Genomic DNA, 15,461 nt, shown 5'->3' on the forward strand with positions numbered 1-15,461 from the left:
CTCCCTTGGTTGATTTTGTTACTTTTTAAAAACTGTGGCATGGCGGCCCAGTGGTTAGCCCAGCTGCCTCACAGTGCCAGGGACCTGGGTTCAATTCCGGCCTTGGATGACTCTATGTGTGGAGTTTGTACATTTTCCCCGGGTGCTCCAGTTTCCTCCCACAGTCCAAACGTTTGCAGGTGTTATAACCCACAGGTATCTTACGAGGTGGGAACAATTAACCTCTCCCGGAACTTTGCAGAATATGAGTTTCCCCCTAAAGGTGCGGGGGGACCTCTAAACAATGTCTGGTTGTAGAGCATTTAAATCCGGCCAGTTAGGCACGAGAAAGGCAGACCCAGTTGGGATTACCGTGTGATGTATATAATAGTTCTTGTAAATAAGATAAGTTTCTTTGAGATACTCGGTGTGGGCTCTTTCATGGCCTTATAAACTGGCGACGAGGGTCAAAATGGATAGCTATCGATGCTGCTACACCATTGGAATATCCACCTCCTGGTCCCTGTTGGATAAAGGTTGGAATTTTCTCTTCATTATGTCTCTGTTCGGATGGTTAACCTCTTTGGAAGACTGGAATCAGAATGTGGAGCGAATGAGCGACTTTTTCAGGGTAAACAATATCACAGCGAAAGATCGCCAAACTTTCAGCTTGCTGACTACCTGTGGGGCACACATATTCGGAGTGATATGGAGACTCAAGTACCCACTGGGCAGCACGGTAGCATAGTGGTTAGCACGGTGGCTTCACAGCTCCAGGGTCGTTGGTTCAATTCACTGCTGGGTCACTGTCTGTGCGGAGTCTGCACGTTCCCCCCGCGTGTGCGTGGGTTTCCTCCGGGTGCTCCGGTTTCCTCCCACAGTCCAAAGATGTGTAGGTTAGACAGATTGGCCATGATAAATTCCCCTCAGTGTCCAAAAAGGCGAGGAGGGGTTATTGGGTTCTGGGGATAGAGAGGGCTTAAGTGGGTCGGTGCAGACTCGATGGGCCAAATGGCCTCCTTCTGCACTGTATGTTCTATGTTTTAGACACAGAAACTTGGACCAACTAATCACTGACATCTTTGTATCCTCATTGGCTACAGGTGAAGTCCTAAGAAGTGGAGAATAGCTAATGTGGTACCGCTGTTTAAGAAGGGTAGCAGGGATAATCCAGGAAACTATAGGCCGGTGAGCCTCACGTAGGTAGTAGGTAAATTATTGGAGAGAATTCTCAGGGTCAGGATTTATACCCATTTGAAACAAGTGGACTCATAAGTGATAGACAGCATGGTTTTGTGAAGGGGAGGTAGTGCCAAACGAACTTGATCGAGTTTTTTGAGGAGGTGACAAAGATGATTGATGAGGGGAGGGCAGTGGATGTTGTTTACATGGACTTCAATAAAGCCTTTGACAAGGTGCCTCATGGCAGACTGGTACAAAAGGTGAAGTCACACGGGATCAGAGATGAGGTGGCAAGATGGATACAGAACTGGCTCGATTACAGAGGGTAGCAGTAGAAGGGTGTTTTTCTCAATGGAAGTTTGTGACTAGTGGTGTTCCAGAGGGATCTGGTCTGGGGCCTCTGTTGTTTGTAGCATACATAAACATTTTGGAGGAAAATGTAGCTGGTCTTATTAGTAAGTTCGAGGATGGCACCAAGGTTGGTGGAGTGGCAGATAGTGTTGAGGATTGCCAGAGGATACAACAGGACATAGATAGGTTAGAGACTTCGGCAGAGAAATGGCAAATTGAGTTTAATCCGGACAAATGTGAGGTAATGCATTTTGGTAGGTCTAACATAGAGGGGAAATATACAGGAAATGGCAAAACTCTTAGAAATATAGAAAGTCAGAGAGATCTGGGCGTATAGGTCCACAGATCTTTTAAAGTGGAAACACAAGTGGACAAGGCAGTCAAGAAAGCATGTGGAATGCTTGCCTTCATTGGACAGGGCATCAAATATAAAAACTGGCAACCGCATGCTACGGTTATATAGAACCTTGGTAAGGCTGCACTTGGAATATTACGCACAATTCTGGTCGCCACACTACCAGAAAGATGTGGAGGCTTTGGAGAGGGTGCAGAAGAGGTTTACCAGGATGTTGCCTGGTCTGGAGGGTGTTAGTTATGCGGAGAGGCTGAATAGACTCGGACTGTTTTCATTAGGAGGTTGAGAGGTGACCTGATAGAGGTCTACAATATGAAATGAAATAAAAATTGCTTATTGTCACGAGTAGGCTTCAATGAAGTTACTGTGAAAAGCCCCTAGTCGCCACATTCCGGCGCCTGTCCAGGGAGGCTGGTACGGGAATCGAACCGTGCTGCTGGCCTGCTTTAAAAACCAGCGATTTAGCCCAGTGAGCTAAACCAACCATTAAAAAATATTGTGAGGGGCATGGATAGAGTGGATGGGCAGGCACTCTTTCCCAGGGTGGAGGGGGCAGTCACCAGTGGGCGTAGGTTCAAGGTCCATGGGGCAAAGTTTTGAGGAGATGTGCAAGGCAGGTTTTTCACACAGAGGGTGGTGAGTGCCTGGAATGCGCTGCCAGGGGAGGTTGTGGATGCAGATGCATTAACGCACGATCAAAAGGCATCTCGACAAATACATGGATAGGATGGGTATAGAGGGATATGGCACTAGGAAGTGCCAAAGATTTTGGCCAAGGGTAGTATCATGACCAGTACAGGCTTGGAGGGCCGAAGGGGCCTGTTCCTGTGCTGTATTGTTCTTTGGTTTTTTTTCAAAGTGAGGCAGCACTTCAACCTAACTTCGTCCATTGTTGTGGAATGTTATCTTTTTAATATCAGGGAGAGAACCTCAGGTGAATCTGTTGCTCAGTATTTGTCCAGGTTGTGCAAGATTGCTGAATGTTGTGAATATTGCACTGCCCTGCAGGAAATGTTGCGAGACCGTCTAGTTTGCGGTGCTAACAATCCAGCTACCCAATAGAAACAATTGGCCGAACCATCCTTTAACCTACAATAGACTATACAAATTTCACTGTCCCGGGAAAGCGCAGAGTGAGGGGTGCAGCCAATACAAAGCATGGAAGTGAACGCCTTGGGGTGTGCCCCTCCCGGTGCGGGACCCCTCCCCAGACCGCTACCCTGCCCTGGACTGAGAGCCATAAAGGCTCGCCCCATTGGGCGAAGGTTGAATAATCCCGATGGGAAACTTCCTCAGACATTGAAGGTGATCTGGGTCGTTGCGGGGCATGAGGTCGCCAGCCCAGGTGAGAGCGCAGTCCGACCAGAGACCCAGGTGCCCTGGTAGAGGTAGGCATCAGCCCAGAGGCCGTACCTTCCTCCTGGATGAGGCTGAAGAGGATGACTGTATGCAGTTGAAATGCATGCCGGCGTCTCAGGTGGCCACCATAATGGTTACAGTGCAGGTGAACGGGTATATGCTGGATATGCAGCTGGACCCTGGCACAACGGTTTCCATTGTGGGGATAAGTATGTTCGACTGCATTAAACAAGGAATACAAAATTTGGTCCTAACCAATACCAAAGCTAACTTGGCCACCTGCAGCGCTGAACCATTGGACATTGCATGACTTTGGTGGTTTATGGTCACCAATCGGTGCGCTTCCCGCTTCTCATGGTCAGGGGACAAGGCCCCAGTTTGTTGGGACATGACTGGTTGAGTTAACAGTACATCCTCCAGATGAATCCAGGGGCCTAAGTGAAATGTTGGGCAAGTAACCGCGGACAAAGTGGTCACCACTCGAAACATCATGGACTCTGCCTGTCACGGCATCACGGATCCATGAATGCACTCGGACAGACCCATTTCTCACAAACGTTCGGCATGTTCTGTTACATGTAGGTTAACATCAACAGCTACCAGGCGAGTTCAGGGCGTTTTCATCAAAACTGTCAGAATTTAGTGTGGAGGACTATGGGGCACGTGCTATGGGGCACGTGCTATGGGGCACGTGCTATGGGGCACGTGCTATGGGGCACGTGCTATGGGGCACGTGCTATGGGGCATGTGCTATGGGGCACGTGCTATGGGGCACGTGCTATGGGGCACGCGCTATGGGGCACGTGCTATGGGGCACGTGCTATGGGGCACGTGCTATGGGGCATGTGCTATGGGGCACGTGCTATGGGGCACGTGCTATGGGGCACGTGCTATGGGGCACGGGCTATGGGGCACGTGCTATGGGGCACGTGCTATGGGGCACGTGCTATGGGGCACGTGCTATGGGGCACGTGCTATGGGGCACGTGCGTTGTCATTACGGAAAAAAGCCAAAAGTTGATATTGAAGGACCTGCACAATCGACATCCAGGGGTGTCCAAAATGAAGATGTTGGCATGCAGTTGTGCCTGGTGCTAAGCCTGGATGCAGTCATTGAGGAGATGGCCCAGCAAAGCTCTGTCTGTCAGGAGCACCAGAAGCTCCCACCAGCTTCGCTCCTTCACCACGAATAGCCAGGACGGCCGTGGGCATTATTACGTGCTGTCTTTGCCGGTCCATTTCAGTGTTCAATGTCCCTCTGAATAATTGACGCCCATTCAAAATGGCTGAAGATCCACAGGATGGGGGGGCGACCACCTCCCGGGAACCATTGAGAAGTTGCGATTATCGTTTTGCACCTACAGCATCCCTGAAGTGCTTGTTACAGACAACAGGACCCTCTTCACAAGTGAAGAGTTCTCGAGGCTTTTGAGGGCGAATGGGGGTACAGCACATTCGGACCTCTCCACACCACCTGGCTTCTAATGGTTTAGCGGAGCGGGCGCGACAGACATTCAAAAGAGGCTTCAAGAAGCAGTCTTCAGGTTCGATGGACACCAGACTGGCTCGATGCTTAATTTGCTACAGGACCACTCCGCACACCGTGACCGGGGTGGCCCCGGCTGAAACCCTGATTGGGCGTTAGCTTCGAACCTACCTTAGTATGATTTTCCCTGACATAGGTGCGAAGGTGTACCACAAGCAGGAGCTGCAAGGACATTGCCTTGTTCGACGTCCACCACCCAGATGCTTTGTACCGGGTGATTCGGTGTATATTCAAAACTTTGCAGATGGCGCCCAGTGGGTCTCCGGGAATATCCTCCACCAGACAGGGCCAGTTCCCTGTCAAGTATAAATCCCAAGGTCGGATCAGGCGAATGCACCTTGATCACATTCAGTCAGGGTGACTAATTCTTCGAACGTTTCCTCGTGAGCGTGCAGTTCTCATCCAGCCGACTCCGTTGCTGCAGCAACTGCAACGGAGCCCCACGGGGTTCAAGACACCAAAATGACTAAGGTGGTGGACGCAGAATCAGAAATGGAGGCTCAAGCATCGGAAATCTCCAATGGGGATTCAGCACTCCAGCAGCCACCAGTAGAGTAATCAACTCGCTGTTCCACTCGGAAGTGACGTTTCCCTTCCAGGTCACACCGCCTGATCCAGGACCTTAGATACGTGACACCCATCCAGACACAAAGAGAGTCCAGCGCCCTCCATCCCCACAGACGTCACAGGATTCCTCAGGCTCTGCCGGGAGGGATATTGTAGCCGTCAAGTACCTTATGTGGTGGGAACAATCAACTTCTCTGTGAATCTTGCAGAATGCAAGCTCACCCGTTAAGGGGGGCAGGTGATCTCTGAACAATGTCTAGTTGTACAAGATATAAAGCCGGCCACGTAGACACTGGCAAGATAGATCCAGTTGCAAAAGGATGCGGATAAGCTAGGAGAGTGGGCAATGAAGTGGCAAATGAAATACAATGTGGAAAAGTGTGAGGTTATGCACTTTGGAAGGAGCAATTTAGGCATAGTCTATTTTCTAAATGGGGAAACGCTTAGGTAATCAGAAGCACAAAGGGACTTGGGAGTCCTTCATGATTCTCTTAAGGTTAACGTGCAGGTTCAGTCGGCAGTTAAGAAGGCAAATGCAACGTTAGCATTCATGTCTAGAGGGCTAGAATACAAGACCAGGGAGGTACTTCTGAGGCTGTATAAGGCTGTGGTCAGACCCCATTTGGAGTATTGTGAGCAGTTTTGGGCCCCATTTCTAAGGAAGGATGTGCTGGCGTTGGAAAGGGTCCAGAGGAGGTTCACAAGAATGATCTCTGGAATGAAGAACTTGTCATATGAGGAACGTTTGAGGACTCTGGGTCTGTACTCGTTGGAGTTTAGAAGGATGAAGGGGGATCTTATTGAAACTTACAGGATACTGCGAGGCCTGGATAGAGTGGACATGGAGAGGATGTTTCCACTTGTAGGAGAAACTAGACCCAGAGGACACCATCTCAGACTCGAGGGGAAATCCTTTAAAACAGAGATAAGGAGGAATTTCTTCAGCCAGAGGGTGGTGAATCTGTGGAACTCTTTGCCGCAGAAGGGTGTGGAGGCCAAATCACTGAGTGTCTTTAAGACAGAGATAGATTGGGGTTCAGGGGTTATGGGGAGAAGGCAGGAGAATGGGGATGAGAAAATATCAGCCATGATTGAATGGCGGAGCAGACCCGATGGGCCGAGTGGCCTAATTCTGCTCCTATGTCTTATGATCTTATGGGGTCTACTGTGTGATGTATTGATACACCGTCAATTGGACACGAGGCGAAGATATGATCCAAAAAAAAGGCTTTCATACACAAGATGTGTGCCCGACAGCAGACGTACAGAAGAATGGCTGACTGCAGGAGAACACGGGTTCTTATATCCCGCCCTGTAGGTGGAGCTACCTACCTCTCAGCCAATCGGCTGAGAGGCACATGGCTTACCCGGGCCAATGGGCAGCGAGTCCTCTGCACCAATGGCAGCTCATCTCTGAAGGTACCGTAGTACCCCTAGTCATACTACCACATTCATCCCTTGTTGAAAAGGAAGCGGGGAAATAACTATGTACACTGTGCATAATCGGGGGGGGGGGGGAGAAAAATGGTTAACAGTTGAAGAACAAAAAATCATAAGAGTCCATCCGCAGCCAGAAGTCCATCCGTAGGTCACATTGATTCAATCAGTCGAGTGGGCGCCCTCAATGTCCTGCTTGACCTGCATAGTGGTGCTGGTGACATCGGAGCGGTGGTCGTCTGTGACGCCGGGAGCGATGATCTTATTTCTGTGTCCGTACCCCTAGTCGGAGCTAGCGGGGGCCAGGCCGGGGGAGGGGGTCCCTTTCCGCTGAGCTGTCATTGCTGGGGGCAGTGGGTGTCGGGGGGGGTGGCTGGTGCTGGCGGGTGTGGCCGAGATCCGGCGGGTGCCAGGACCCGGAGGGAGACCGTGTCCAGTCGGCCGTCGGGATACTCCTCCACATACGCGTATTGCGGATTCGCGTGGAGTAGCTGGACTCTTTCGACCAACGGGTCCGACTTGTGCACCCGCACGTGTTTCCAGAGCAGAATGGGCCCGGGGGTAGCCAGCCAGGTCAGGAGCGGGGTCCCTGAGGAAGACTTCCTGGGAAAAACCAGAAGATGTTCGTGAGGCGTTTGGTTAGTGGCGGTACAGAGAAGTGACCGGATTGAGTGGAGGCCGTCTGGGAGGACCTCTTGCCAATGGGAGACTGGGAGATTTCTGGACCGTAGGGCCAGCAGGACGGTCTTCCAGACCGTACCGTTCTCCCTCTCGACCTGCCCGTTACCCCGGGGGGTTATAACTGGTCGTCTTGCTGGAGGCGATGCCCCTGCTGAGCAGGAATTGACGCAGCTCGTCGCTCATAAATGAGGAGCCCCCCGATCGCTATGAATGTATGCGGGGTAACTGAACAGAGAGAAGATGGTATGTAGGGCTTTGATGATGGTAGTTGTAGGAAGTATGTGTTGCGGTTGTTGGAGGGGAGGGGCCCCTTGAAGTCCATGCTGAGACGTTCAAAGGGGTGGGAAGCATTTATCAGGTCCGCTCGTTCAGGGCGGTAGAAGTGCGGCTCCTCGATGGAGTAGGGCAGGTTGCGGGTCTTTATGAAATGGAAAAAGCGGGTGACCCCCGGGTGGCAGAGGTCCGCGTGGAGGGTTCGAAGGCGGTCCACTTGTGCGTTGGCACAGGTGCCGCGGGACAGGGCATCGGGAGGCTCGTTTAGCTTCCCAGGACGATACAAGATGTCGTAGTTGTACGTGGACAACTCAATCCTCCACCGCAAGATTTTATCGTTCTTTATCTTGCCCCGCTGTGCATTATCAAACATGAAAGCTACTGTCCGTTGGTCTGTGAGGAGGGTAAACCACCTGCCGGCCAGATAGTGCCTCGTCGCACAGCTTCAACTATGGCCTGTGCTTCCTTCTCGACCGAGGAATGTCGGATTTCGGAAGCGTGGAGGGTCCGGGAGAAGAAGGCCACGGGTCTGCCCGCTTGGTTGAGGGTGGCTGCCAGAGCAACATCAGACGCGTCGCTCTCGACCTGAAAGGGGAGGGACTCGTCGATAGCGCGCATCGTGGCCTTTGCAATGTCTGCTTTGATGCGGCTAAAGGCCTGACGGGCCTCCATCGACAGGGGGAACGTGGTGGACTGGATGAGGGGACGGGCTTTGTCTGCGTAATTGTGGACCCACTGTGCGGAATTGGGGACCCACTGTGCGTAATATGAAAAGAAGCCCAAACAGCGCTTGAGGGCTTTGTGGGAGTGGGGGAGGGGGAGCTCCATTAGGGGGCGCATATGTTTGGGGTCGGGGCCTATCACTCCGTTACGCACTACGTAGCCGAGGATGGCTAGACGGTCGGTGCTAAACACACACTTATCCTTATTGTAGGTCAGGTTAAGGAGTTTTGCGGTACGGAGGAATTTGCGGAGGTTGGCGTCGTGGTCCTGCTGGTCGGGGCCGCAGATGGTGACATTATCGAGATATGGGAAGGTTGCCCGTAAACCGTGCTGGTCGACCATTCGATCCATCTCCCTTTGGAAGACCGAGACCCCATTCGTGACACTGAAAGGAACCCTTAAAAAGTGGTAGAGTCGCCCATCCGCTTTGAACGCAGTGTACTTTCAGTCACTCGTGCGGATGGGGAGCTGGTGGTAGGCGGACTTAAGGTCCACCGTGGAAAAAAACTTGTACTGCGCGATCCTGTTAACCAGGTCGGAGATACATGGGAGAGGATACGCGTCCAGCTGCGTAAATCGGTTGATGGTCTGACTGTAGTCTATGACCATCCAATTTTTCTCCCCGGTCTTAACCACCAGCACTTGTGCTCGCCAGGGGCTGTTGCTAGCCTCGATAACCCCTTCCTTCAGAAGCCTTTGGACTTCGGACCTGATGAAGGTCTGGTCCTGGGCACTGTATCGTCTGCTCCTGGTGGCGACGGGTTTGCAATCCGGGTGAGGTTTGCAAACAAGGATGTGGGATCGACCTTGAGGGACGCGTGGCTGCAGACAGCGAGGGGGAGGGGGGGGGGGGTGCATAGGGCCGCCAAATTTGAATGTTAAGTTCTGGAGGTTGCACTGGAAATCTAACCCCAGGAGTGCTGCTGCGCAGAGGTGGGGAAGGACGAAGAGCTTATAGTTTTTAAACACCCTCCCCTGACCGTGAGGTCCGCTATGCAGCACCCTGTGATCTGGACCGAGTGCGAACTGGAGGCCAGAGCGATTCTTTGTTTTACCGGATAAACGGGAAGTGCGCAGCGTCTTACCATGGCGGGGTGGACAAAACTTTCCGTGCTCCTGGAGTCCAACAGGCAGCTTGTCTCATGACCATTGAGGAAGATCTTTGTGGTCGCCATGGAAAGCGTGCAGGGCCGTGACTGATCCAACGTTACTGAGGCGAGTCGTGGCAGGAACTCCGAGTCGTCATCCGGCAGCGAGTGGTCACTTGCGGGATCCTCGGTGCCGATCCAAGATGGCAGCACCCGTCGGCCGTACGTGGTGGGGGGTGAACAACATGGCGGCGCCCAGGAAGCGCACGTGGAGTCGGGGGCCCAAAATGGCAGCGCCCGGGGATTACTTGTGGCGGTGGGGGCAGCGAGGTCTGTGGGCCGCGTGGGGCACGTGAGGAGTGCGGGGGGGACCCGCGATCGCTGCTCAGGACTGCAGCGACCGCCTTAGACTGGCAAATGGCCTCATAATGGCCCTTTTTGCCGCAGCCTTTACAGGTTGCGGTGCGGGCCGGGCAGCGCTGGCGGGGGTGCTTGGACTGGTCACAAACATAGCAGCGGGGCCCCGTGGGTTTATCGGGGTGCCCTGCGGCGCAGGCCTGGGGGGGGTCAGAGTCTGCGGGGGTAAAGGGGGGGTCGCGTTCCATGCCGCCCATGGGGCCGCCGCGCGGTCGGGAGCGTACGCGCGGGCGTTGCGGTTGGCGATATCGAGAGAGGAGGCGAGGGCCCGTGTCTCAGCGAGGCTTAACGTTTCCTTCTCCAAGAGTCTCTGGCGGATCTGGGTAGATTGAATACCCGCCACGAAAGCGTATTGAGTTAAAAGTTCGGTGTGCTCGACCGCAGAAACTTGTGGGCAGGCGAAGTTTCTCCCCAGAACAAGGAGGGTCTGGTAGGATTAATCTAAGGACTCACCGGGGAATTGCTGTCTCGTGACCAGCAAGTGCCGTGCGTAGACCTGGTTCACCGGCCGGATCAAATGTCCTTTTAGTAAGTCCATAGCTGTGTCATAGTCTGTCGTGCCCTCTATGAGCGTGTACACGGCGGTGCCCATGCACGAGTGGAGGATATGCAGTTTTTGTTCCCTCGACAGGCGGTTTTCGGCTGTGCTTAAATAGCTGTTGAAACACGCCAGCCAGTGTTTAAATGCAGCTGCTGCATTTGTTGCGTGCGGGCTGAGTCGAAGGCACTCGGCTTGATATGAAGCTCCACCTTTTCAAAACTTGTGTATTAAATTGATGCACCATCAATTGGACACGAGGCGAAGATGTGATCCAAACAAAAGGCTTTAATACACAAGATGTGTGCCCGACAGCAGACGTACAGAAGAATGGCCGACTGCCGGAGAACACGGGTTCTTATAACCCGCCCTGTAGGCGGAGCTACCTACCTCTCAGCCAATCGGCTGAGAGGCACATGACTTACCCGGGCCAATGGGCAGCGAGTCCTCTGCACCAATGGCAGCTCACCTCTGCAGGTACCGTAATACCCCTAGTCATACTACCACATGTATATAATAGTTATTGTAAGTAATCTAAGTTTCTTCGAACTACTTGGTACGGACTCCTTCATGGCCTTGTGAAAATTGGTTCGATGGATTGCCACATAGTGTCCAAAAGGTTAGGTTGGGTTACGGGGATAGGTCAGGGTGGTGGGCTTAAGTGGAGTGCTCCTTCGGATCAATGCAGGGTCAATGCAGACTTGATGGGTCAAAAGGCCTCCTTCTGCACTGCAGGGATTCCATGGATTAATTGCTCATCCACATCACAAGAAAAGGTAACGTTAGCCCAAATACTCTGGGCCTAACCTTTGAGGTTATCCTTCCAGTGGTTGAATGCTCTGAGACAGCAGTCTACAATCTTAACCGGTCGCCTTGAATAGAGAAACTAGGTTGCATTTTTAAAGTCCCACTTGATAGTTCTGAGTGGCAGGTTTACATATCCCCTGTAAAACTGGAAGGAAGCTCCAGATTAATGTGTGAGAGCGAGAGAGAAAAGGGAGTGTTTGCGGAGGCGCAAATCAAAAGGCTGTCATAAACCTTTTCTTTGAAGCAAGAAGTTCACCCTGAAAAGAAAAATTGGTCTATGGTAAATTCAATACTTTTCATAATCTTGGAGAATATGAAGATTTATATTCTAACTTCTGTTCAGAGCCACGGCACGCTTACCGTTCAGGTTCAGTTGAAGGAGTACGTCTGTTGCTCCTGCTCTGCGGGTATGGCTGTATTGTGGGGATGTCTATACTTGCAGAAACACAACGCTTCATCTGGTGCACACAGTCAGTGTGGCGGATTTGGGACAATGTATATAATTAGAGGAGGACTTGTCGGGCTTGGGGGGGGGGGGGGGTAGGTGGATGTGGGAGAATAAGAGTGAAGGATAAACATCAGAAGCATCTGATGCTGACATAACTATGAAGCAATGGCAAATGATTAAGTAACCGAGATCTGGTGGGGAGCAGAAGTGCAACCTTGTGCAGTGTACCAAGATGCATATCAATCTGTAAAAAAGCGCTTCTCGGCCTTTCGGCTAAGGTCAAGTGTAGTATCTGCTCGGCCTTTTGGCTCAGATCTGTTATGTCTCCCTTGAGCGGGCCATGAATTGGATTCAATTGGAATTTAAATTGTTTTTTTGGAGCAGGCAAAGAGCTGCATTATGGGTTTGCCCCTGTCCCCACTCTGGCTTTGTAACTCTGATACAGTAATTTAAAAAAATATCAATCTGTAAATAATCAACAATGTTTTTTATGAATTACAATTTTAAATATTTTTCTTAATGAGACAAACAAGCTCTAAAAAACCCCATGTGGCCCCAAATTCCAGATGAAACAACAGGATCTGGTGCAACGCTGACTATTGCTCACCCTGCCCGATATAGTTCCCGGTCGCTTCCGTGGACGGTAATGCTCTCAGCATTTCTTAGCCATGACGTGGAGATTACGGTGTTGGACTGGGGTGGGGACAGTAAGAAGTCTTACAACACCAGGTTTAAGTCCAACCGGTTCGTTACAAATCACTAGCTCCGAAAGCTAAGACTTCTTACTGTACAGCATTTCTTAGGGTCTTAGATGTTAGGAGGGGAAACCTTTCCTGGTGGAGGATGACATGGACTTTCCACCCAATCCTGCAGGATGTCTACATCTGGTAAGTTAAATTAATTTAACCCCTTCAATTCGGTTTGGGAAGGAGGTGGAGACAAAGGAGGAGGCACAAAATATTGCACTTGTGCATAATTATGGAGTCATCATCTGTGATGTGGCCCTGTGATGTAGCCTTGTTTGCCCACCAGAATTAGCAAATGGTGCCTGCTCACAGGGAAACTGGAAAAGGAACTCAAATAACAGTAGACAGATATACCCAATGTTCCCTATTTGACAGCAATTTATAGGCATGAACACAGAACTTAGGTTGTATTCTCCACAGCACATCCTCCCTCATATTGACTCCAACACAGTGACATTAGAAGCATCTTTACGCGGGTAACATTGGAGTCATTTTGTCTTTGGCTATCGGCCATTTCATATTATTATACAAACAGCAGCCTCCTTTCACATCGCTGCCAGTTTTGACTTCAATGAACATTTTTTTTTAAATGAAAAAAGGCTGTTAACTGGCTATCTCACTGTCACACAAAGTCAAAACTTACCCCAGGCAGCTTTTAGCGCTCGCCTGCATTGCATGTGTCCAACGAGGAGCCAAAAAAATAACCTTCAGTCAAAAGTCAGGTGTGACTGCTAAAGTTTGAGATGATGTCAGCGATGCCGGCTAAGAGATGACCACTAAATGGTCGTAGCAGTCTAATAGTGCACCAAATGCAGGTTTGCCCTACAAATGTCTAAGCCCCGAAGAAATGCTGAGCGTATTCATTCAATGGAATATTTGACAGGCTATTTTTGTTAGGGATTCCATGCTGCTTGCTGTATTTTTATACGCCAGTCTGTTTGGTACAATCTGGTACAATGTGGACGGGACTATGTTTGTTTGCTGTTGTACCCTGCCATGTACAATCAGCTTGCTGTATCACTCACGCCTAGCTTACTGCAGTGTCACCTTGTGATGAATGTGCTGACTGGAGACGCGGTTTGAAGCAGATGTGCACCCTGCCAGTGCTTTATTCTGAGGGATTGTGACAGTAACACACCCAAGTCAGCATTGCTGATTCTGATCAGTGCTGCCAACCAAACCGTTTCTCAAAGCCTCCAGTAAATTTGCTTCCATAAATACATCCTGTCTCTCCGGAGCTCCACCTTGTTGGCACCTTGTGATTCCCTTCGAGATTGTTGCAAGGCTAAGTCAACCCTTATCGACCAACTGGTGCTTTAGATTGTGGAGAATGGTATTAGAAGTAACTAAACATTCCTGCAGTCCTGGAATTTTGCAAGGGAACGGAAGGTAACTGGGAGATAAAAATAGTACAATGCCTCGCTCAGTGCTCCTGAACTCTTGTCTTGCACCGATTACTCAAAGCCTGCAGCACTGACACAATGAGAGCATTTCTGCTGCTGCAGAGGAGTATATTAATATATTCCAGCCCTGGGAAATAAAACTCACCAGCTCCATCATGTGCTTTTGTTAAATTTACATGGTGCACAAGGACTGAAATTTCACCTACTTTCCCAATAACTTTCTACATCAGTCAGAGATCACCTCACTAACGGGTGCAGATTTGAAAATCCTTTTGATTTGTCGAGTCGGTCACAGTAGTGCACAAACGTTTTGATTTTAAACACATCCATCCGGCTGCAATGACTTGGGGAAGGGGTTAAAATCGATGCTGGGGTCTACTTGCCGCGCTCTCGCTGTGTTGAGGCCGCTTGTTACAGACAGGGACCTCGGAGATATTGAATTGACAGAGTCTGCTGACATTAACAAAGCATTGTGCAACCCATAATCCCAGAACCCAGGTAGGTTTGTTTGTTAAAGTGTCAATGTTTCCTTTTGGACCAGGAGGAACAGGGGTCCTCCATAAGCAGACAATGGGCCTCTCCTGACCCCCATCCCAACCTCCTCAACCCCTTCACAAATCAACTTAACCTCAACGGCTGAGGTCTTTTTCTCAGGGCCCTGAGCTCTGACTTCCCACTTCTGGCCATCAATGACCACATCAGCACCGAATTTAGCCCAGAGTCAAAGGAGCAGGAGTGGGCCATTCAGCCCCTCGACTCTACCGTATCATCTAGATCATGGCTTATAATCTCTATCTCCACATCACTTTCCTGCGCTATCCCCAAACCCTTACTAAACTCTAGAGAATACAGGACCAGTCTTCTCAATCTACCTCTTAGGACAGTCCTGCCATCCCAGGGATTAGTCTAGTGACCTCCCAATGCATTGGAAGTGGCAAGTATATCCCTCCAAATTACTACATTTAAATGGGGTTACAATTGCCTAGGCCTTGTGATATTATCATAACTGTAAGAACTGCAAGGGTTAATGAAGTGTCTAGAGTAGTCACTAGAGGGAGCTACAGTTACATCTATATAAAGCAGTGATACTAAGCCTTGTGGGAGAGTGTGTGCAGAAGTTAGCTAGAGAGAGTCAGAAGCACAGATAGTGTAAGTGAGAGCAGATCAGTATTAAAATTAACTGTAGATGAGTTTAGTTTAAATGTTAATAATCAACTGTGTATTCTTTAGGAGTATGCGTCAAATCCAAATTAGTAGTGTTAATAAATTTATAGCTTTGTTTAAGTTCAAGCTATTGTGTGGTCTTTGTGAGCACTGCACCAACCGTCCTGAAATAAGCTACACAAAGAACCACCACAGGCCTCATATTGATACCATTTCCCCCTTGGCCCATGAACTCTCACACCCAATTCTGCAATGGAGAGGCAGCTTAGATTCTGTGCTCAAGTTGCAGGAGTGGAACTCTAACCCAAAACTCAGAATAGCACAAATGAGGAATGGAATGGCTGAAAAAGCTGCGCCGCATTGGAGAGGGTAATAAACCCGCCGCTGTAAGAGCGACA

General features: G+C 50.3%; 1 pseudogene; it reads left to right on the forward strand.

Annotated features, from left to right (window-relative positions):
* Nucleotides 1-12,003: 12,003 nt before the first annotated feature.
* LOC119979144 lies at nt 12,004-12,213 on the forward strand (annotated as a pseudogene).
* The last annotated feature ends 3,248 nt before the right edge of the window (nt 12,214-15,461 follow it).

This window comes from Scyliorhinus canicula, chromosome 15, assembly GCF_902713615.1.
Source record: "Scyliorhinus canicula chromosome 15, sScyCan1.1, whole genome shotgun sequence".
Lineage (NCBI taxonomy): Eukaryota > Metazoa > Chordata > Chondrichthyes > Carcharhiniformes > Scyliorhinidae > Scyliorhinus > Scyliorhinus canicula.